The sequence below is a fragment of the Palaemon carinicauda genome, chromosome 22, assembly GCF_036898095.1.
Source record: "Palaemon carinicauda isolate YSFRI2023 chromosome 22, ASM3689809v2, whole genome shotgun sequence".
Lineage (NCBI taxonomy): Eukaryota > Metazoa > Arthropoda > Malacostraca > Decapoda > Palaemonidae > Palaemon > Palaemon carinicauda.
This window is the reverse complement of record NC_090746.1, coordinates 6165250-6189241: the sequence shown is the minus strand read 5'-3', so window position 1 is coordinate 6189241 and position 23992 is coordinate 6165250. Positions and strand designations below refer to the sequence as shown.

The window sequence follows — 23992 nt, the reverse complement described above, 5'->3', positions numbered from 1 at the left end:
TGACCTTAAGCAAGCAACGATCTTTTTCACTTAAGTGAGAATGAGCCTCTCGGATTAAAAATCTAATAAAATACGATAAAGCATTTTTAGACATAGGCAATGAGGGCTTCTTAACTGAGCACCATAAGGCCTCAGATCCACCTCGTAAGGATCTGGTACGAGCTAAATAAAACTTAAGAGCTCTAACTGGGCACAGTACTCTTTCAAGCTCGTTGCCTACGATCTCTGATAGGCAAGGTATATCAAAAGATTTAGGCCAAGGACGAGAAGGCAGTTCATTTTTGGCCAAGAAACCAAGCTGAAGCGAACATGTGGCTTTATCTGTAGAAAAGCCGATGTTTTTACTAAAGGCATGGATCTCACTGACCCTTTTAGCCGAAGCCAAGCACACTAAGAAAAGCGTCTTGAGGGTGAGATCCTTCAGGGAGGCTGAATGTAATGGCTCAAACCTGTCGGACATTAGGAACCTTAGGACCACGTCTAAGTTCCATCCAGGAGTTGCCATACGACGCTCCTTAGAGGTCTCGAAGGACTTAAGGAGATCTTGGAGATCTTTATTATTGGACAGATCTAAGCCTCTATGTCTGAACACAGACGCCAACATGCTCCTGTAGCCCTTAATAGTGGGAGCAGAGAGGGAGCGAACATTTCTCAGATGCAGGAGAAAGTCTGCAATTTGGGCTACAGAGGTACTGGAAGAGGAAATGGATGATGACTTGCACCAGTCTCTAAAGACTTCCCACTTCGACTGGTAGACCTTGATGGTAGATGCTCTCCTAGCTCTCGCAATCGCTCTGGCTGCCTCCTTCGAAAATCCTCGAGCTCTTGAGAGTCTTTCGATAGTCTGAAGGCAGTCAGACGAAGCGCAGGGAGGCTTTGATGAAGACTCCTTACGTGGGGCTGCCGTAAGAGATCCATCCTTAAAGGTAGACTCCTTGGAACGTCTACCAGCCATTGAAGTACCTCTGTGAACCACTCTCTCGCGGGCCAGAGTGGAGCAACCAATGTCAACCTGGTCCCTTCGTGAGAGGTGAACTTCTGCAGCACCTTGTTTAGGATCTTGAAAGGTGGAAAGGCATAAACGTCCAGGTGAGACCAGTCCAGCAGGAAAGCGTCTATGTGGGCTGCCTCTGGATCTGGAACTGGAAAGCAGTAAGTCGAGAGCCTCTGTGTCAGAGAAGTCGCAAAAAGATCTATGGTGGGTTGACCCCATGTCATCCATAGCTTCTCGCACACAGTCTTATGCAACGTCCACTCCATGGAGATGACTTGTCCTCTTCTGCTGAGGCCATCCGCCAAGACATTAATTTTCCTTGCACAAATCTCGCCAAAGGAGAGATGATACTTTCCTTAAATGGAGTTCCTTCTGATCCGTGGATCAAAGACCCGAGCATTCCAGACTGTCCGTGGAGCTCCCTAACCCAAATCCGATGCATCTGAAAACAACACATGGTTTGGGTTCTTGATCGCAAGAGAAAGACTTTCTCGAAGTCTGATGTTGCTGTCCCACCAAGTCAGACATGTCTAGACTGAGTTGGAGATTGGGAAAGAGATACTCTCTAAGCCCTTCTCCTTGTTCCAATGGTTTAGGTGAAATTGGAGAGGGCATAGGTTGAGTCTCCCCAGAGAGATAAACTACTCCAGCGATGAAAGAGTTCCCACGAGGCTAATTCAAACTCTTACAGAGCAACTGTTTTTCTCTTGCAAGTGAAGGACTTTTAACAGAGCTTGTTCCATTCTTGCGGGAGACGAAAAGGTCCGAAAAATCAGACACTGTATCTCCATTCCCAAATAAAGAATAGTCTGGGATGGGGTACTGTAAGTTACGACTTCTCTACGTTCACTATGAGACCTAGCTCCTTGGTTAGGTCTAATGTCCATTAGAGGCTCTCCAGACAGCGATATAATGACGACGCCCTGATTAGCCAGTCGTCAAAATAAAGGGAGGCTCTGAATCCTCAAAAAATGTAGAAAGCTTGCTACATTTTGCAAGGGCCTTGTAAAAACAAGAGGAGCAGGAATGAGGTCGAAGTACAGTGCTCGACATTGGTACATTACTTTCCCGTCCACAAACCTCAGATGTTGTTGAAAGTTTGGATGAATCGGGATGTGGAAGTATGCATCCTGAAGGTCGAGAGAGACCATCCAGTCGCCTTCCCTTAATGCTGCCAAGACAGATTTGGTAGTCTTCATCGTGAAGTTTGTCTTGACAATGAACACATTGAGCGCACTTACATCTTAAGTACTCCTGCAGTGAACGTGGCTGCCAGATCATTGGAGCCATCCCTGATAGCCTTGTTCCTGCAGAGAACGTGGCTGTCAGATCATTGGAGCCATCCCTGATAGCCTTGTTCATGCATGACATAATTGTACAGCAAAACTTCAAACGCTCGAAAAACTCCTAACAGGAGATGGTCTAGCTCTGAAGCCGACCATAAAATCTTGGAGCGTCTCATGGCCAGGCGACGGGGAGAGTCTATGAGGCTTGAGAAGTCTCCCTGGGCAGAGGCAGGAACTCCCAAGCCGAGAACTTCTCCCGTGTCATACCAGACGCTCGCTCTATAAGCCAGTTTAAAAGGAGGGAAAGCAAAGGCTGTCTCCCCCAAACTCCTCCTGGTGATCAACCAGTCGCCTAGCAAACGTAAAGCTCTCTTAGAAGAGCGAGAGAGCACTAGCTTAGAAAACAACGGCTTCGAAGTAGCTAGGCCTAGTGTAAACTCTGACGAAGGCGAACGAGGAGCAGCAGTTACAAAATGGTCCGGACAAAGATCCTTAAAAATCAGCATAATTTTTTAAAGTCCATAGAGGGCTGAGCAGCTTCAGGCTCCTCTCCGTCTGACAAAGTCCCCAAAGGAATATCAGTAGGAGGGGGATCAGCAACTTCCTCATCTGAAGGAACCTCGTCCGACAATTGCCGAGTCTCATGAAAAGGAGAGACCTGCCGCGGTGGCAATGCTTGACAGGCAAAGTCCACACGCAAAGGAGCAGCAGTAGCAGTCAAGGAAGCGACGTCATGTCGCTGCTGAAAGGACTGACCAGCAACAACAACAGGAGTTGATGGACGCTCGACGTCAAGTCGAGACTGCCTTGACTGCCTAGACTGAGCAGTCAAAACAACCCTTGACTGCGGTGCTTGACGCTCAACGTCAAAACAAGGCAACTGAGCTGGTTGGCGAACGTCCTGAACGTCAACACGAGACTGCGGCAGCGGCTGAACGTCAACACGAGGCTGTGGCAGCGGCTGAAAGTCAACACGGGACTGTAGCGAGTGATGATCCAAGTCACGTGACTGACGTGACAAACTACCGACATCACGTTTCATAACGTCAAAAGGACGAGTAACTGCTCGTTTGGGCGGCTGACGGCCAGAGTTTCGTTTAGCGTAACGGCGACTCAAAAGCGAAGGTTCATCGTGAACCTGCTCAATGTCATACTTCTCCATAAGGGAGGCAAGCTTAGTCTGCATGTCCTGCAGGACAACCCATTTAGGATCAACGGGAGTCGGAACGGGCCGAGACGACGGTAACGTCTGTGTTGGCAAAACATTGCCTTTACCGCGACCCTCGGACCCCGTGTTACGCTTGCGTTTAATAGGCGAACAGTCTTCCGACGACTGCAAAGGGTCAGAGCTGTCCCCATGGCTACAGCCAGGACGCTGGACCTGTCCTGAAGGGACTGACTTTCGCTTAAAGGGTCTAGAAACCTTGCGCCAAGGTTTCTTTTGCGAAAAGTCTTCGGATGACGAGGAGAAACTTCGTCTCTCCTGTCTTAAGGCAAGGACGTGCTTGCCGAGCAACGTCTGATACCTTTGAGGGAACGTCTGTTCGTTGGTTTACACTCCTCACTCCCTTAGGTCCTACGACATTCCTTCTCCCTGGTGCATGGGAGCCTGAAAGAGGTCTCGGACTAGGCAAGTGACAAGCACGAACAAACGAACCCTCCGCAACACAGCACATGTTTTCTAGCACTCACTTCACTGATATCATATTTTTCAATAATTTCACATTAGGCATGAATAAAACTGATATCAACCTGAAGCACGCAATTCTCCCTTACATCAAAAGGTTATAATTGCGAAATGAGTCATATAATGTAAGCACATTAGTACAAAATGAAACACACATGCAAAAATAAAAAAAACATATACATATATATCGAATAAAACGGAAATATATAAAGTTAAAAAGGATCAGTCGTTTTCAATCTCTCACCGTACAGTGCCTTGGGACGAGAATAAAAACTAAAAACGTTTTATCCTTTCTCCCCGTACGGAGACTTGGGACGAGAGTAAAAAACTGAATCGAGAACAACGTTACTCGCTCCCAAACTCCTTACTTGGGACGAGAATAAAGATCGGATCGTTCTCTCTTTCTCTCTCTCTCTCCGTCTCTCTCTCTCTCTCTCTCTCTCTTGTCACACACAAGAGAATTGCCCACTCACCCTTCGTCAATAAACAGGTTATTTGATCAAAGGAAAAAACTGAAAGGACTAAGAAATTGAAAATTAACAAGTTCCTTTAAATTAGTATTTAAAAGACTTCAGTTTGAAAGAAGAATGAACAAAACGTCAAAATCGATTTACTCTTTCTGCAAAGTGAAACCGTGATTCTCTCTTTCTCTATCGTAACGATAGAGCGCAAACTGCGTAGCATAAATAAACCAAACGTTAGTTCATCTTTGAAAAAACAGCATGAAGACTATTCAAAGAATATCTTTCTTAAAATATTTTCTAAAAAATATTCATTTCATAACTCTTACAGAGCAAATGATTTAAACTTAACGAAAATAAAAGTTGAATGGGCTCAACGTTGTTTAACTTCGGTTTCCAAGTTAGGACCGCCTACATCCCGGACTAGGGGAGGAATAGGTAAAGGCCGCAAATAAACAAAACATAAAATTTATCTTGATGTTTAGTATAAATGGAAAGCTAATCGAAGAGGCCTAATAAAGGCGGGTGAGATATAAAATATATAGAGGAAAATCTATAAATATCAACAATAATTTATAACGTGATAAAATAATTACCAAAAGCCTAAAACACACTTCCGTACACTGAGGGAAGGGTCGGCCATCTTTACTCTATGGAAAAACCAGAGATAAAAAAGCAAGGGCAAAACACTTTTACTCTCCTTTCAAAAGCATTTCTTTTGAAGATAGTATTGAATAAACCAACACGGCGAAAGCAATAAAACCAAAACCAAGTACTTCACCAATTCAGTAGAAAACTCGAGGTCATAAAGCGAGTGGAATCGACTTGTCGATGAAACCGACAGAGAAGAACTGGAGCTGTTTACAAGTATATGCGGTATCTGGCCGATAGTCGGCGCTGGTGGGCACACCCGCAACCTTCATGGCGATCGCTCGCGAGTTTTTGGAATCTGTCGAGCCGTCGGAGACGTCAGCTATTATATATTCACCGGCTAAGTTTAATATTTAAAAACAATTAGATTCATAAACTAATTGAGACAAAACGTACGGCATAGCAACCCCCCCACACGGGAAGGAAGCTACAAAGGCGTAGTAAAAGTAATGTAGTAAAAGGGTGAACGACCTCAAGAGAGAGAGAGAGAAAGACCGAAGTCAAACTCGATCGCGACCCATGAAATTACACAATGGTGGCCTAACTGCCGAGGGCTCCACGGAGATATCGTACACTACACACACAAGCACAAACTCTGAAAAGGAAACTTACTGATTTCTATACTCAAATATATACATAAACATGAGAAAATGTTTACATATATATTGAGTAAAAGAAAAGTAAGGGATTAAGTAAAGACAAAACAAACAATGGCTGCCAAGCGAGGACAAAGACAGAGACGTCTGTCCATGTCCGAGCCAAAAGTGAAAGTGAAAGTGAAGCAATTCACCGGTGTGTGAGGGGAGGAGGGGTAGCTAGCTACCACTCCCCTAACCCCCTGCTAACTAGCGCGGGGGTAATACACCCTCGTTAAATTCTATTGGCTCGCCATTTCAGCTACGCTAAAAGGTAAACCCAATGTAAATAGCGTGATTTGTATTTCGGTTACGGAACAACTGAAATTTCTTATGTCACTTCCAAATTTCTTTTTTTTTCTCAACATACAGGAGATACAACAGTTCAGGAACTTAATACTATACTGTACATAACTACACAACATTTTATCAGTTGTTTCTTAAATGATTAATACTGTACTGCAAATGGAATTGACCATATAATGAGATTTGCAATTTAGGAGCAAAAACCACCAACCAAAATAAGAGCTTGAAAGAACTGTATAAAAATTAAAGAAGATTGAGACAATGTAACAAAGACGATAGGTTTGGGGGTATGTAGCTGGTTGGGACAGGCGTAAACTTTCTTAATTCTTATCAAATAAATTTTCAGTAAAATTATAGTTAGGAACAGAGCAATATTTGAAACAGAAAAAAATTATTTTTCCTGTAGTCAATAATGTGCTTTCACTGAATTTGACCTTCAATTCAACGGTAAATAAACTGAAAACCTATTATACCGTCTAAGGACAGGGACATTTTTTAGATATATGACAAATTCGTAGATAATTTGTATTTTTCCTAACTATACAAACCTTAGCTATTTACATGGGGCAATTACTTCGGCGTAGCTGAATGACGAGCCATAAAAGTTTTAACGAGGGATTACTACCCCGCCGCTAGTTAGCGGGGGGGGGGGGGGGGGGTTAGGGAGGGGTAGCTAGCTACCCCCCCTCACACACACCAGTGAATGCTTCACTTTACTTAGAGGTAGGACTTATCTTGGGGGACAGGGATGGCGGGCACATATGTGTAAATAGCTAAGGTTTGTATAGTTAGGAAAAATACAAATTATCTACGAATTTGTCATTTGTTCCGTAACTGAAATACAAACCACGCTATTTACATGGGGTGACTTAACCCTTAAGAAGGGTGGTAAGTACCCTGCCATACTGGCTTTGGCTTGCCCGGGGACCCCGAACCCGAGTGTGTAGGAACTCAAGAGGTAAGGGGTCCCTGCTCCTCGCTGACAGCTGTGAAACTGCTGTGGCCTACGTAAGCTGTGTGTAAAGATGAGAAGTGACTCGTCCTAGGAAGTTGACCTGGAGTTCTTCAGATGGAAATCTAGGCTAGGACTCTCCCAATACCACCTCGTCAGGGTATGGGGACATGACAGTATTACATCTTAATACTAGGAACACAAGGGAGCATGGCTTGCCTGCAGAGGTTCGAGGTCAGCTGTACAAGGAACCCAGGATGCTGCTTTCTCCAAGTGAGGAGAGGATGAAGAAAAGAATAAGGGCCAGGCAGATCTTTTCATTCATGTAGACTAAAACCGGGTAACAATGCCCTCAACCTTCTGCTACTTGTCCAATAAGGAGCCTGAGGTTAGACCAGCTGTTGTGCAGCCACCACAGGGCCGATAGAGAACGTATCGAGCCTCCTGTGTGTCACGTCTTGCAGGTAGTGGGCCGTGAGGGTGGTCTGACGCTTCCACACCCCAGCTTGAAGGACCTGCGTCACAGAAAAGTTCTTCTTGAAGGCCAGGGACGTAGCCACGCCCCTGACGTGACAGAGGAGGGTCAGGATTCAAGGCCAGATGTATTACCTTGCGAATCCAGGCCGAGATGGTATTTCTGGTGACCCTCCTCTTCGTCTCCCTGGTGCTCACGAACAAAGCTCGCACCTGGGGGCGAACTGCAGCTGTTCTTTTAAGATACAACCTCAAGACTCCTGACTGGGCACAGTAGGAGATAGTCTGGGTCATCTGTTACAGACTCAGGGACGAAGCTGAACGTTACCTCCCCCCATCCCCTTGAATGGGCGACGTCATACGAGAGACCATGAAGTTCACCGATTTGCTTGGCCGAGGCCAAAGCTAGCAGGAAAACCGTCTTCCAGGTAAGGTGGCGATCAGAAGCCTGGCGTAATGGTTCGTAGGGAGGTCTCTTAAGAGACCTGAGAACTCGAACCATGTTCCAAGGAGGAGGTCTCACTTCCGACTGAGGGCAGGTAAATTCGTAACTCCGTATGAGAAGGGAAAGTTCCAGCGAGGAGGAAATGTCCATTCCTTTAAGCCTGGAGGCAAGACTTAAGGCTGAGCGATAGCCTTTAACTGCCGAGACTGAAAGGCGAATTTCCTCCCGCAGATAAACGAGGAACTCCGCTATTGCTGGTAAAATGGCATCGAGGGGAGAGATACCCCTTCCACGACACCAACCACAGAAAACTCGCCACTTCGCCTGGTAGACTCCAGCGGATGACTTGCGCAGGTGGCCAGACATCCTGTTCGCAACTTGTTGCGAAAATCCTCTCTCTGTGAGGAGATGCTGGATAGTCTCCAGGCGTGAAGTCGAAGCGAAGCTACGGCTTTGTGGTAGATGTTGGAGTGTGGTTGTTTGAGTAGCTCGTGACGTGGAGGGAGCTCCCTCGGAATCTCTGTGAGGAGTTGCAGAAGGTCCGGGAACCACTCTGCATGATGCCATAGCGGAGCTATCAGGGTCATTGAGAGATTGACCGATGTTCTGGTCTTATTGAGTACCCTCCTCATCAGACAGACCGGGGGAAAGGCGTACACATCGACGTTGTCCCACCGTTGTTGGAAGGCATCCTGCCAGAGAGCCTTGGGGTCCGGGACTGGGGAGCAGTACAGCGGGAGCTTGGTGTTCAGTGCCGTAGCGAACAGATCCACCGTCAGGGAACCCCACAAAGTCAGGACTTTGTTGGCTATCTGAGGATCCAAAGACCACTCGGTACTCACTATCTGCGTCGCCCTACTCAGATTGTCGGCGAGCACATTCCTTTTGCCCAGAATGAAGCGAGCCGCTAGTGAAATCGAGTGGACTTCGGACCATCTCAGGATCTCTACTGCAAGATGGGATAGCTGTTCCAAAAAGGTACCTCCCTGCTTGTTTATATAAGCCACCACCGTGGTGTTGTCACTCATCACCACCACAGAGTGGCCCGCCAGGACTTGGTGGAACTTCTGAAGTGCCAGGAACACGGCCTTCATTTCTAGCAGGTTTATGTGAAGGTACTTTTCTGATTCTGACCACAGGCCTGAGGTCCTGTGGCTCAGAACATGGGCCCCCACCCTTTGTTTGATGCGTCCGAGAACAGTATCAAATCTGGGGGAGGGATGAGAAGATCCACTCCCTTTCGTAGATTCTCGTCTGCCACCCACCATCGGAGGTCCGCCCGTTCCGCAGGTCCCATAGGGATCAAGGTGTCCGGGGAGTCGTGGCCTTGACTCCACCGGGACTTGAGTTGCCACTGGAGGGATCTCATCCTGAGGCGACTGTTAGGAACGAGACGGGTCAGGGAGGAGAGGTGGCCGAGGAGACGAAGCCACGATTGAGCTGAGAGTTATTCTCGATTGAGGAAAGGTCTCGCGACCTTCCTCAGCCTTGCTATCCTTTCGTCTGATGGGAAGGCTTTGTAGAAATTGGTGTCTATGACCATGCCTAGATATACCAGTTTCTGAGAGGGCTGCAAGGAGGACTTCTCGAGATTTACCACGATCCCTAGATACTGGCAAACTTCGAGGAGTTTGTCTCGGTGACGAAGAAGGGTTGCCTCCAAGTCCGCTAAGATCAGCCAGTCGTCCAGATAACGAAGGAGACGGATGCCGATCCTGTGGGCTCACGAAGAGATGATGGTGAATACTCTGGTGAACACCTGAGGAGCTGTGGAGAGACCGAAACACAGCACCTTGAACTGGTAGATCTTGTTGTCTAGGCAGAATCTTAGGTACTTCCTTGAAGACGGATGGATTGGGATCTGGAAGTACGTGTCCTTCAGGTCCAGTGTACACATGAAGTCTAGTGATCTCACCGCAAGTCTGACTGTGTCTGCCGTCTCCATGCTGAACGGAGTCTGCTTGACAAACCCGTTCAGGATCGAGAGGTCGATGACTGGTCTCCAGCCTCCAGACGCCTTCTCACAAGAAAGAGTCGACTGTTGAAGCCTGGGGACCCGTCTACAACCTCCTGGAGCGCGTCCTTCTTCAACATGGTCTGGACTTCTACCCGGAGGGCCTGCCCTTTTGCCGATCCCATGGCAAAAGAGCTCAACGACACTGGATTCGCTGTCAGGGGAGGTAGAGAGGCTGTGAACGGGACGCGATAACCTTGAGTGATCACGGAGATTGTCCAGGCATCCGCCCGGAGTTGCTGCCACCTTGTCGCGCAACTCTGTAGGCATCCCCCCACTGGTGGACATGCAGGGGGATTGCCAACCCTAGCATTTCCAGCCTCGGCTGTTACATCTAGGGTTTTTGCCTCCCCTGGAGGACTTCTTGCTCCTTCTGCTCTTAGCAGGAAAGGGCTTAGACACCTTGGGCTTCGCTGTGGCCGTCTTCTTTGTGTCCTTAGCCGGACGGGGCTGCTGAACCGCTGGAGGTTTGTAGGGCCTCGATGTCAGGGCCCTGTGGATGAGGGAGTCCTGGTTTGTTTTCATCCACCTCTCAGCGCTGAGCTCCACGTCCTTAGGCTCAAACAGGCTCTTACCGAGGACGGGAGAGTGTCTGAGCCTACTAGCCTCTGCACTGGGGACCTTATGATGGAACCTCTCGGCCACAGCGTCCCGACGCTTGAGGATCGTATTGGCCCACAAGCTCGAGACTTGGTGGGCCAGAAACTCAATGGTCCGTGTGCCCGAGAGTAGAAAAGTCTCCAGCGCTTTCCTGGTGCTTTCTTTGGAGAGGTCCTCGGACCGCACCAGGATGCCCAGAGACCCCAGCCAGATGTCGAGCCACGAAGTTGCCTGCATGGCACACTTGGTGACCTTCTCCTGGCTTAGGATCTCAGTGGCTGAGAAGGACACGTGCCGGTTGGAGAGTCTCTCAAGAGGGACTCCCCCTGTGAGTTCTTCCACAGAGTGGTGTAACGGAAGACTCAGACAAGACTCCTCAAGGAAGTATAAAAGTCCACCAATACTGTTATGCTGATGAGCTTTACCAACTCTCTGCTCTGGAAAAGCATTAGCCAGTGAATGTTGTGGCGGGATGTTGCAAGGACAACCCCCACACCCTGAATCACATTTACTGACAATGGTCTCCACAAAACAAACTTTCCCCTTACGTAGTCTACAACCAGACTCTCAGACAAAAAGGACGAAATAAACAAAACAAAACATAACCTTAAAACTATATTTCTGGGTCGATCTGTCTCAAGGATCTCGAAGTACCTCCTCTGATGGACTCGAGGAGGAGGGAGGAGCTTGTTACCGGCACTCAATCTGCTGGAGGAGGCAAGCTCAGAGAGCTGGCCCTCGACCTTGTCCCTGGCACTCTTCATCCCCTGAGACCAGGGCAAAGCTGCACTGTCCCTAGAGGGTTTCTGGGTGCCATAGACGCAGTCCAGGACCGTGTCCTTACCTTCGCGAGGTGGAACCTCAGGGTCTGGGATCCCATTGAGGTTCCTCATGAGGGTCAGGACTTGCCAGAAAGCGTGTTCTGACTCCTGGTCGCGCGTGAATGGCTCGCGCGATACCGGAATCTCGTGCACGCGCATCCGCGTGGGCGGGCACGAGAGCGCGCAGGCGAGGATACAGGAGTGAGGGAGCGATGGCGCGCTGGCGATAGAGCGGGCGCGTGGGCGCGCAGCAGCTGGGGCGGGCGCGTTGTCGCGAGAGCGGGTAGGCGATGGCGAGGGCGTGTGGCACGCAGGAGCCGGCATGGGAGGCGGCCGAACGCGCCGCGACCTGATGCGGTCCCGGAGGGCGCGAGATAACGGGGTGCCCAAGCGCGTCTAGAAGAACCGGGCAAGGGCACGTGAGCGCTCGAGCAGGGTCGCGAGCAGTTGGGATGGCGCGTTGGCGCAGAGGTTGGCGCTGGTCTACTAGGACCGGCATGCTCGCCTGTGGCCGCGCCGGCGATCGTGGGCGCGCATCAGGATGCGGTCACACCAGAGTGCGTTGCTGCGGCGGCCGCACAGGGCGCACGGTTGGATGAGGGCGCTCAGATGTGCGCTGGAGGGTTACCTCGGGCGCCTTGAAGACAGGAATGGGGCGTGTGGCAGGAATATGGCGCGTAACCGGAGCGTCGTGCGCGGTTGCATCATATGCAAGCTCGCGCGGTCTGGAGGGAGAGCCTGGAGGCGGTCGTGAGCGCCCGTGCGCTAGCATGGGAGCCTCCTGGGCGACGCGCTGGGATGTTGTAGCGCGTTGGCGCGTTGGTGAGCGCATGAGCTCTGGAGCTGGAACCGCGCGTGGGCGCGTATCGCGCGTCTCCCCAGACGGGCGCGACGAGTCCGGAGGACCCTGTGGGCGCCTGTGCGCCAGCGGAGGGGCCTCCTGGACTGCGCGCGACAATGCAGGAACTGGTGGACGCTGGGGCGCCGGTGGGCGCGTATGCGCAGGTGAGCGCTGGGGCGCCGTATCAGGAACTGCTGGTGGGCGCGTATGCACAGGTGAGCGCTGGCGCGCTATATCAGGAACTGCTGGAGGGCGCCGGGCCCCCGAAGGGCGTGGGCGCGCAGGGAGACCCTGGCGCGCAGCAGGAACGGTGGCGCAAACGCGTGAGGGTGAGCGCCGTGGCGCTAAGTCAGGAACAGCAGCGTCAGCAACAGGAGAGCGCACAGGAGGAACCTGGCGCTTGAGGGCAAGAGGCGCGGTTTTGCGCTCAAGACCCTTCAGCCCCGAAGGGCCCGGAGACTGCGCAGTGGCAGTATCAGGTGGCGCGTCACGCGCATCAGGAACTTTAGATGTGGAGGGTCTGGGAGACTGGTCCCTATGTCCCGAAAGACGACCATCATCCGAAGGTGATCGCGAACGATCCCCGGAGAGGTCTAGGTTGGTAGCTGGCAGGACTGGTGAACAGCGAGTCGTCTCCTCCGCAGAAGACTGTGGTGATGACGAGCCGAAGAGGCGCCTCTCAAGCCCCTTGTAAGGGGAAGGAAGGCCTCTACGGCGAAGGGGAGGACGAGCCTTCCGCCTTATACGCCCACGAGGGGCCGTGGGATCAGCAAGCTGACCATCGATAGGCCTCCGAAGAGGAGTCTCTGTAAGTGAACTCCTCTGAGGGGGAGAATCACCGGCAGGAGAGACCATGGGACTTAGATCCTCCCTCGAAGGATGTTCGGAGGGAGAATCTAAGCCATCAGCTACCTCAGCCACAGGAACGGGGGTTTGGCTAGACCCATGGGATGTCTCCGTCACAACAACGTCAACCACAGACAGAGGATCTATCTCCGCTGTAGTTGGCGATTGTTTGACGGCTGCCCCCAGTTTGATCATGTCAAACAGGGCTTCCTTGGAGGGCGAACCCTGCAGCCCCAAGGAACCCCAAAGCTGCAACAAATCATTATTAGACATAAAAACCTCCTCCGGGGGAGGAGGGGCAGCTGCCTCGCTATGGGAGGCAACTACCTCTCCCGCACCCCGGGATCGGTCAACAGCACAGCGGTCTACGCTACCACTCGCCGGCCTCTCGTAAGAGACCGCTCAAGGGGGAGCTTCGGAGGAGGAAAGGGCAACGGAAGAAGAAGTCCTGGAAATTTCTCTCTTTAGAGAAGCCTCTGAAGGAGAAAGATCCCTTTTGGCCTTCTTCTTACGGCGCCAGGCAAACCTCTCCCACTGGGAGGTAGACCACTCCCTACATTCAATACATACATTACCACTATCTCACCGCTGGCCCCTACAGTGAGGACACAAGGTGTGGGGATCAGTGTCGACCGCCGACATAAAGGTCCCACAAGGGCGGCCAGGAAGTCCAGGACAAGTACGCATGATCGGTAGAGGCCAACTTCAAGCACACTGCGAAAGAGAAAAAGCAAAAAACAGATTAATTATGGCAGTCAAAGCGAGGGAGAGCACAGACAGGTCTGTTCTCTTCCCGAGCCAAAAGTAAAGTGAAGCATTCACCGGTGTGTGTGTGAGGGGGGGGGGTAGCTAGCTACCCGTCCCTACCGCCCGCAACTAGCGGCGGGGTAGTAAACCCTCGCTAAAACTTTTATGGCTCGTCATTCAGCTACGCCAAAGTAATTACCCCGTGTAAATAGCGTGGTTTGTATTTCAGTTACGGAACAACTAATGGTTTTTGCTCCGCCATAAGCTTACTTAGCTCGCGGAAAAAAGAAAAACATCAAGCTCCTATGTACTGGAAGCGGTACATGCTGAGCTGCGCACGCTAACCCCGTTGATTATTATTTCTTAGATAATTAAGTTTTTATTTGCAGTGAAAAATAAGTGTCATTTTCAAAGCTAACGTATGTTTTTCTATAGGAAACACCCGTCTTTTAGTAGAAAACCTTTTTCCATTCGTAACTATTTCCCCACCCTAAACCCCAGGTTCCCACTGGGTGTCCCATATTATTGACCAACATGTTAGGTTATAACTCACTTATCATTTATTAGCCCCAAAAATAAATGTAATTTTCGAATAAAATGGGAGGGTAAATATTTGATACTTTAATTTCTAGCAAAACTGGAATTCGCTATAAGAAATGGACAAGTGCTGGCTAGTTTGGTACTTTTCACTATATGTTTAATAGGGGCTGGGGCATAATAACTTACATATCGGTCTACTAAAATGTGAAGTATGTTTTTCACTCTAAGACCATTGTTTACATCTGAGAGACTGAAGAGGACATATTGCGCATGCGCTTTTTCCCATGGTTTACGGAGCTTTCTGTGCATTTATAATGACGTAGTTGTCAGGTGGTTTTTTTAAACCAATTAACAGCTTACAAGTAGGCTACTTCTTCATAAGTTCCCAGATGTTGTTCTACAACAGCCATTTTCTTCCCACCTTCGCCTTCAGTTTCAACATAACCACCATCTCGTAAAGACATCTCCTAGAGGGAACTTAAGGGAAGCACACCAATCTATTTCAAAATTTGGTGCAATTTCGATTATGTTAGCAACTGATTACGATGGAAATGCTCTCCGCTCAGTGTACAGGTATCGTTACTCATGTGAAATTAAAAAATAACCGCGAAATAATGCTTCAAAGATCCGATTCTGACTTAATTCTCAGGGAGAGCCAGCACATTTTCTACTACAAAGCTTCTGTAAAGATTGCAAAGACAAAAAAAAAAGGCGACGATGTCAATCATAAGGTAATGAATTATTTGCAATTTACTTTTAGATAATGGAAGGATTTATTTGAGATTTACTTTATCCTAATATAAGGATTAATTTGTGATTTAGTTTGTGACCTGGGAAAGGGGGGTCCGGCTAACGGTTGTGACCTGGGAAGGTTTGTAAACTAGGAAGGGGGGTCCGGGGGCTTGCCCCGGCTATGAGTTGTGACCTGGGAGGGGGTCTAGGGGGGCTTGCCCCCTGGCTAGAGGTTGTGACCTGGGAACTACTAGGTTAGGTTAGGTTAGGTTAGGTGGGTTTGTTAGGTTCTGTTCCCTTTTACAAATCTCAAAAGTTAAATAATCAGGTTTTGGGCTTATTTTACATTTCTGACCATTGTTATTGCTGAAAATCACCTGTTTATGACATTTCCCCACCCAAAACACCCGTTTCTCACTGGGGTCCCCCATAATTGTCTTTACATAAGGGGGTCCAAAAACTCATGAACGAGTAGTTTGCCCCAATAATAATGGTCAGATAGCAAGTAGGAAAAATATAAGGTTCATGTATTTGGCTAGAAATTAAAGTATTATATATTAACCAACAGGGGTAATTGCTTACAACACCACGCTCTCCATTTACTCAAAATAATACAATCCTAATTACTGTGCAATCTTGCACAGTAATTAGGTAGTTATTTATGTTCTGGAAAAGCAATAATCAGCAAGATATGTTGAGGAAGGGGGAAGGAGTTATAAAAAGAAAATAGCTCGGTTTCCTCACTAAGGGACTTGGAACTGACTTTTCAACATAGTCAACCAAACAGAATTAGTGATGCCAGCGTACGTAAACAGAAGTTCGTAATGCCAGCGTATGTTTGATATACTGTATATTCAAAATATACTTGATAAAAAATTGAGTGATTACTCAAAAGTGTCACTATTGTAACTTGCATATTTTATGGAAACTTTTGATTAATTAATCCATATTTAATTAAGTATATTTTGAATATACAGTGAACCCTCGCTACTTCGCGGTTCGACAATCGCGGATTCACCACTTCGCGGGGTTTTTCCATAACCCATATATATATACATATCGCGGATTTTCCGGAAAATTCGAAAATACCGCGAAATCTGAAGACCCCCAAATACGATATTTTGTTACCTGTAATTCCATTAATACTGTAATTAGTAATATCTGCTCTTACTGATTGTTCATTGCATTACATATGATATATAATTCAGCACAGAAAGAAATAAAACACGAAAAGAGAATGTGATCATACGATAATTCAGTACGTAGTAAAATTAAATCGAACATGAAACGCAAATCAGATGCAGTCATACCATATTAGAATGGTGTGTACTGTAATGGATGTGCTTCTTTTCCATGAATCTTTTGTATGTATACGTACGTAGTACAGTACTGCATCCAATAATATTCTTTGTTGCAAAAATCACATTTCGAATAAGCGTACGAGAGAGAGAGAGAGAGAGAGAGAGAGAGAGAGAGAGAGAGAGAGAGAGAGAGAGAGAGAGGCGTAAAATAGCGTACGTAAATTTTTATTATTATTGTTATTATTATTATTATTGTTGTTGTTGTTAATAAAATTATTATTGTTATTATTATTATCATTATTATTATTATTATTACTGTACAGTATTATTATCATTATTTATTATTATTACGGTATTGTACTTAATCTACGTACGTTCAGTATGCGCGGGGCATCTTCTATGAGTAACCAACGCATCATAGTACTGTAAGACGGGTTGTGATTGGTTCAAGCGCTGATAGATGACGAATCAGAACTCAAGTTTTGTTATCTAGCCTGTGATTGGTGTTTTGCCCGCATCTTCTACCCGCAGCATCAAAGTTCTCGCGGGGCTGGATCGTTCACTCTCTGTTACCGCGTATCGCTGAGTAGACGTTCTTAAGTTTGTGAAGTTTAATCTGTGCTGTGTGCGACCTTTTTAAGTTGAACTTTTTGTTACAGTACTGTACGTAAATCCTACTGTAATGGCTCCCAAGCGTTCTGCTTCTCTTAAGGCTGGTAGTGAGCCTAAACGCCACCGAAGGATGATGACGATAGCTGAGAAGGTTACGCTTCTCGACATGTTAAAAGATGGTAGAAGTTACGCGGCCGCCGGCCGCCATTTTGGCATCAACGAATCCACCGTTCGCTATATCAAAAAGGACGAGGCGAACATTAGAAAGACGGCTGCAATCACCTTTAGCAGATCAGCGAAGCGAGTCGTTACAACGCGTAATAAAACGATCGTACGCATGGAAGGTGCTTTAGCTGTGTGGATTGCCGACTGCCGGAAGAAGAACATAGCGTTGGATACGAACACCATCCAAACAAAGGCTTTGAGTTAATATGAGAATTTTGCTGCAAAGGAACCTAAAGGCGACGACGGCAACCATGCTGAAGATGATGATGATGCAGATGATCCTCAACCAGGGACATCCACTGATTCCCAGCCTCAGAAACGTTTTTCCGCAAGCAAAGGATGGTTCGCGAAGTTTCAGAAACGCTTCGCCCTGAAAAGCGTTTCCCTGCATGGGGAGTCTGCTTCCGCTGACACTGCCGCTGCTGAAACTTATGTGAACCAGACGTTCAAGAATATTATCGCCGAAGGTGGATACAAGCCGGAACAAGTCTTTAATATGGATGAGACTGGCTTGTTTTGGAAGAGAATGCCGTCGCGAACTTTCCTGTTCAAAGAGGAAGCCAAAGCCTCTGGCTTTAAGGCATTCAAGGATCGCGTTACCCTCGTGATGTGTGGCAATGCTGCTGGATTTTTGTTAAAGCCGGGGCTTATTTATAAGTCGAAAAATCCTCGCGCTTTGAAAAATAAAAATAAGAATCTCCTTCCCGTGTACTGGATGCATAATCAAAAAGCATGGATTACGAAGATGCTGACCTCCAACTGGTTCCACCAGTGTTTTATCCCGCAAGTCAGCAAATATCTCGTAGAGAAGGGCTTGCCATTCAAGATCCTTCTCCTTATGGATAACGCTGGTGGACACGCAACTGACCTGTCGCATGAGGGCATTCAGGTTGAGTTCCTGCCACCCAACACCACGTCATTAATTCAACCGATGGACCAGGGGGTTATCAGGGCGTTCAAGGCCCTCTACACGAAGAATACCTTGGCGGACCTCGTTGCGTGTGTGGATGCTGCCCAAGATGACGAGGATGAAGATTTCAACTTGAAGGCGTACTGGCGGCAGTACACCATAGCCACGTGCCTGCAGAATATTCAGAAGGCACTTCAAGAGATGAAACCTGCAACCGTGAATGCGAGCTGGAAGAAGTTGTGGCCCGATATTGTTTACGACGACAAGGGATTTACTCCGTCGGAAATCCAACACTCTGCAATACGGAAATCTGTGCAGTTGGCTGCCATAATTGGAGGTGACGGGTTTGGCGACATGACGACTGAAGACGTCGACGAGTTGTTGGACTGCCATTCCCAGCCCCTAACTGACGCAGACCTCGAAGACCTGACGAAATCGGCAAGTGAGGAAGAGAGTGATACCCAGGAAGAGACCCAAGAAAATGTCGAAGAAACGGGCTTAACATTAGAACGGCTTGCCAAGTTCTGCAACCATATCAAGGAGGCGAAAGAAATGTTACAAGAGTGGGACGAGGATATGGTTCGCTCGATGCAATTCTCCAACAAGGTCGATGACATCATGACTCCCTACAGGATGCTCTTAGAGCGAAAAAAGAAGCAGCGGCAGCAACTTCCGATCACAATGTTTTTCCAGCCTCGCAAAAAAGAGCCAGTTCCTCCTGCTAGTACGCCTTCGGAAGAAATTGAAGAAGTTGAAGAGGTGTCCCAGGAAAAGACACCTCCGTCTGAAGAGACGTAAAATACTATCATTGACTGCACAGTAGAACACATCATCAGCTTCATCATCATCATTTCTACTGTGCAGCAAATTCATCGCCATCACCATTCAAGTTTTTCTTCAACTTCTTTCGTGGTGAGTACAGTAACAATCTTTATTTTTTACTTTAATATTCTTACTGCCTGTTTTATAGTTTAGTAATGTACGTACTGTATGCATTAAGTTAAAGGGAAGGTTTTAAAAGTCTACATGTTGTAACCTATCATATTTTTTTTGTTTAAAATTTACATTTACGTACGTAAAACAATCTCTCTCTCTCTCTCTCTCTCTCTCTCTCTCTCTCTCTCTCTCTCTCTCTCTCTCTCTCTCTCTCTCTCTCGTAAATTGTTTTCCTGCTTTGCTACGTACAATACTGTATAATTTATATTTGTAAGGTAACATATTTTGTAAATGCTTTTACTCTAAATACTGTATGTACTGTATCATTATTTATCACTATCATCATGCGCGTTAAATGCCTTGTTTGTTCTGAGCGTGGTTGTTTACTGAGCGTACACGCCGTCGTTTCAGGCGGCGTCATAAAGAAAAAGATTTCATTTGGAAGTCCTAAGAAAAATACGTAAACTAAAACATTGGTAATAAAAAAATCAACATACAGTACTGTATAATCAATATAATCGATGCAAAAACTAACCTATACATATATGTGTACACTAAATGAGTTTGTTTCTTCATTATGATCAGAGATGAACGTAAACAAAACATTGGTTGCCATTTTTTATCGTGCTTTTTAGGTGTTTAGGAAACGCATGATATAAAATCGCCTTAAATATTTGTGCCTGTTTTAGTTTAGGGTGCTGTAGTACATGCATTAAGTGTTCTGTACATTAAAGGGTGGTTTGTTAACAGTACTACGTACAAGGGAAGGTTTTAAAAGTCCGAATATACATGTTAAATAAATAGGTAAATATGATGTCACTACTTCGCGGATTTTCACCTATCGCGCCCGCGTCTGGAACCTATCTACCGCGATAAACGAGGGTTCACTGTACAGTATATCAAACATACGCTGGCATTACGAACTTCTGTTTACGTACGCTGGCATCACTAATTCTGTTTGGTTGACGATGTTGACATGTCAGTTCTAAGTCGTTTAATGAGGAAACCGAGCTATTTTCTTTGTATAACCCTTCCCCCTTCCTCAACATATCTTGCTAATTATTGCTTTCCCAGAATTGAAATAACCCCCTAATTACTGTGCATGAAGATGAGAAATGCAGGATTGCATTATTTTGGAGTAAATTGAGAGCGTGGTGTTGTAACCAGATACCCCGACAGGAGTTTTCCTGTCGGAAAACATTAATTTTTATTGGAAAATGATGTTCTGACCGGAACTATAGTGAAACCGCATATTATCCCCACGATCCATCCTAACACACTTACCCTACCATTAACCTCGGCTGAACAGTAAGGAAACATTAATATTTCCCAAATGACTTACTGTCAGCTTTAATATTTTACACAACAGCTATCAAATAAACAAGGCTAAACAATTAAATACGCGCTTTTCTTCCCACCTTTGGATTATAATTACACCACAGACTTAAAAACAACAACAACGAAACTCGCGCCTAAGATCAGCCGTCGTTCATCTGGCAGGAGGTTTGTTTACAAGTTTCAGGGTGCGTTCTATTTGGTATAAGTGTTATTGTACTGTACAGTATATATATATATATATATATATATATATATATATATATATATATATATATATATATATATATATATATATATATATATATATATATATATACATTCACCATACAGCATATCATTTTCTTATTATTCATGTCGTACTGTACAAAGGTGGGAAAAGATGCAGACAAAGAAGAAGAAGAAAAAGTTATTGTCCTGTACAGTACATTTTAAAAAATGTTAAAAAAGAAAAACAAACCAACAACAAAGGAATTGAGACCAATAGCACTCACAAATGTATCATATAAAATATACATGGCTTTTATCAAGGATGAAATAGAAGGCCATCTAAAAAGTAATGATGCCATAGACTCACTCATAGAGGATAGTTAAGCGGGATTTACAGAGGGAGAAAGGATTGAGTTTTGAGGATAATATATTCATCTTACAGGACATGGTCGAAGAATCTTTCAATAGTAAGAAAAAACTCATAGTTGCCTCTTTAGATTTCAAAAAATCTTTTGATTCCGTGAAAAGGGAAGCACTGATATAAACATTAAAGCAACATAAAGTACATACTAGTATAATAAACGCTATAGCTGAAGTATTATATGGGAGACTCTACTACGTTAGACATAGGGGAAAAAGTAGAAACAAAAATTGAGCGTAAGTAGTGGAATAAAGCAAGGCTGTACTGGCTCTGCAACATTGTTCAAATTAATTACTTATCAGATTATAAAACAAGTAGAAAAGTTAAGGTAATGGTTTTAAAAATTATATTATAAAGCTAGTAGTAGTATTTTTTGCTGATGATGTCCTAGTGCTTGCTGAGAGTTTCGAGGATGTTGAATTGAACATAAGGAAAGTGATAGATATAGGAAAGCAGTGTGATTTAGACATAAATAGAGATAAAAGTAGCGTACTTGTATATAATATGAAGGAGAAACCAGATAACATAGAGGGAATAAGAGTAATAAGCAATATTAAATACCTTGGTATCAAGGTAGATGACAGTAGGAATATGTTCAAAACACAGAAAAGTGAAATGATAGTTAAGGCTCAAAGGCTAGCTAACCTTACATATTCAATCATAGAAAAAAAGTTACAATAAAATACCGATAGGGAAAACATACTGGAAAAGTGTAGCACTACCTTCTATAGTATATAGAACAAATGTAATTAACTTAATAGAAACTGAAATAGAAAAGTTGCAGAGAACTGAGAATGGAGTGTATAGAAGGATATTGGGGGGTGTAAATAATACAGTAATTGTAGCCTTGAGAGGGGATGTAGGAGCATCTGCTATGAAAACAAGGGTAATGGATGGAAAGCTGAGGTACCTTAATAGCATTTATAAGGGAGAGAAGGACATACTAACAGCAATAGTCAATGATATGGAAGAAAATGAGAGGAAGTGGTGGATGCATGTGAAGAAGTATGCTGAAGAATGTGGGATGGCGATGAGAGAAGTTAAGAGATGTACGAAAGAGGACGTAATGAAGAGAACAAGAGAATGGGACACAAGCAAATGGAAGGGTGAAATAGAGTGTAAGGAGAGTCTAATTCTGTATAAAAACTGGAAAAGTGAAATCAAGGAGGGGGGAGTATATGACAACACATTTTCGTCAATTTTATTATTCAGAGCAAGGACAAACACATTGGGATTGAGTATAAAAAACACGCACACCAAGATGGAAATATAAACTGTGTATTCTGTGATGTAGAAGAAAATGCTAACCACTTCATGTTATATTGTCCACAGTTTAGTGATACTGTATAAGAATAGAAGCAATTGGGCTCCAACAACCATACGAAGAAGATAGTGCACAAACAGTTGGAATTTTTTTTTTTTGTGAAGAAAATATTGAAAATAAGAAAAGTGTACTACAACAAATGTGGATGAAAGAGAAAAACTATTGAAAATAAGGAACACACAAAACTAAAAGACACAAAGGCGCCGTTGCAAAGGCGAAGCCTCAACGCGAATCTGATCTGATCTGACGACATGAATAATAAGAAAATAATATGCTGTATGGTGTAAATACTCACACACACACACACACACACACACACACACACACACACACATATATATATATATATATATATATATATATATATATATATATATATATATATATATATATATATATATATATATATATATATATACCATTTTAGTAGGTACAGTTCAGTTATGCAGTGAGCCCCAAGGTTACTAGGGTCCAAAATCAGACAATTCTACTTATACTTTACTATACTTACTATTAACATTCACACATACATTAAAAGTTTTACCTTAATTACTTTGAATTGGCTTGATACTATTTTATAGATGAGCTGAAATACCAATTTTTTACGGTAAAATCTTGTGATATAAACTAGAGTATTTATGTAGACCAAATAACATCAACGATTATCAAATAAACTCAATATTAGATTTAGTACTTAACTGCAACCATCTCCTTTCATTTCACATTTGAACAAATTCAGTAGCCTATATCACAACACCACGATACCTTTTTCGTCATGCAATGTGAAGTCCTTAATACATTGGCTATTATGATACAATATTGATAACGAAAATATACAGTATATCAGTACTGTTTTCACTAAATTTAGAGATCATTTATATTTGCAATATGCGTCTGTTTTAGCTTAGAGTTTATTAGATTTTGCGAAAGGTAACTTATGTATCCACTCACGTTTGTTAGTTAGTTTATTTATTTGTTAGTGAACAACTTTACACAGAAACTACCGTACCAATCTTTACCAAACTTGGTAGTAGTGTTGGATATAACCCAAGGATAATCTGTAACATTTTGGATTAAGTACATCAGAGTACAAGTATGTAGCAGTACTTTGCAAATAATCGCAATGCTGAGTAAATGGCAAATATTTTTAGATTATTTTTTTTTGTTTGTGAACAATGTTACGCAAAAACTACTGGACCAATTTCAACGAAACTTGGTAGACATATGGGTTATGACCCAAGGATAAATCCATTTGATTTCTAAGAAACTGCATCGAAGTACAAGTAGGCAGTGGGGTTAAAAGCAAAATAAGACTGTTTGGCGTGGCGAAGGCATGCTCTCTACTGAGTGCCTCTCTAGTTTTGTTGTTCTAATGATTGTTGATCTTAACTCATTTGGATGCAGAAAACTCCAGAAAAAAATGTATTAGAAAGTTTAGATTTCTCATCAGATGTACGAGATATGTCACCACAGCTTTCAAATTTGTTCAAACACTAGTATTTGATATGGAATTCACACCTGGGTTTCTGTTGCCACTGATCCACAGCCTATAAATGATTGTATCTAGTAAACTGTGCAAATCTTTCTATAGATGTGGTAAAAACTATCGAATTAATCACTTTTTTCATCTATCACTCAGGGCTAACATCAGTAAGTTGATATAAAACTATATAATAAATTCGAACA

The 23992-nt window shown here is 44.9% G+C and overlaps 1 protein-coding gene across 1 annotated transcript in view; it reads right to left on the bottom strand.

Annotated features, from left to right (window-relative positions):
* The window catches only part of mms4 (Methyl methanesulfonate sensitivity 4), a 249316-nt gene extending 228766 nt beyond the window's left edge, over nt 1-20550 (bottom strand). Inside the window, exon 1 of the mRNA XM_068345953.1 lies at nt 20435-20550. The gene's annotated coding sequence lies outside the window, so the exon portion shown is untranslated. The remainder of the gene's footprint in view (nt 1-20434) is intronic.
* Between the last annotated feature and the right edge of the window lie 3442 nt (nt 20551-23992).